The sequence below is a fragment of the Mastomys coucha genome, unplaced genomic scaffold, assembly GCF_008632895.1.
Source record: "Mastomys coucha isolate ucsf_1 unplaced genomic scaffold, UCSF_Mcou_1 pScaffold6, whole genome shotgun sequence".
Taxonomy (NCBI): Eukaryota; Metazoa; Chordata; class Mammalia; order Rodentia; family Muridae; genus Mastomys; species Mastomys coucha.
The window spans coordinates 98524634-98525007 of record NW_022196912.1 but is presented as its reverse complement, the minus strand read 5'-3'; positions in this window follow the sequence as shown (position 1 = coordinate 98525007).

Sequence of the window (374 nt, the reverse complement as noted above, 5' to 3'; positions counted from 1 at the left end):
GAGGAGGAGGAGGAGGAGGAGGAGGAGGAGGCAGCCGCCACTGGGAGCTTGTGAAGGACTGGCAAACAGCCAGCTGACTGGCACTACTGACAGGCTCCACTGAATTCCCACCACGGGAACTGGGTGGACATCAGTTTTGCCTTGGAAATCTGTAATATATACTCACTACACAAAGGAAACTTGGTCAGAAGCAAGTTATAAGGCATGCTCGACTGTTTTCTCTCAGGTTAAGTGAGGGTAGAATGTAATGCTGAAAAAGAAAGTCCTGAAGAGTAAAGGCTATATATGACCCAAAATTAACCGCTTTGGTTTATGGCTTCCAGTGACTAAGCACCCTGTGTTACAAATTTAACTTGGTGTCTAGATAGTGTATA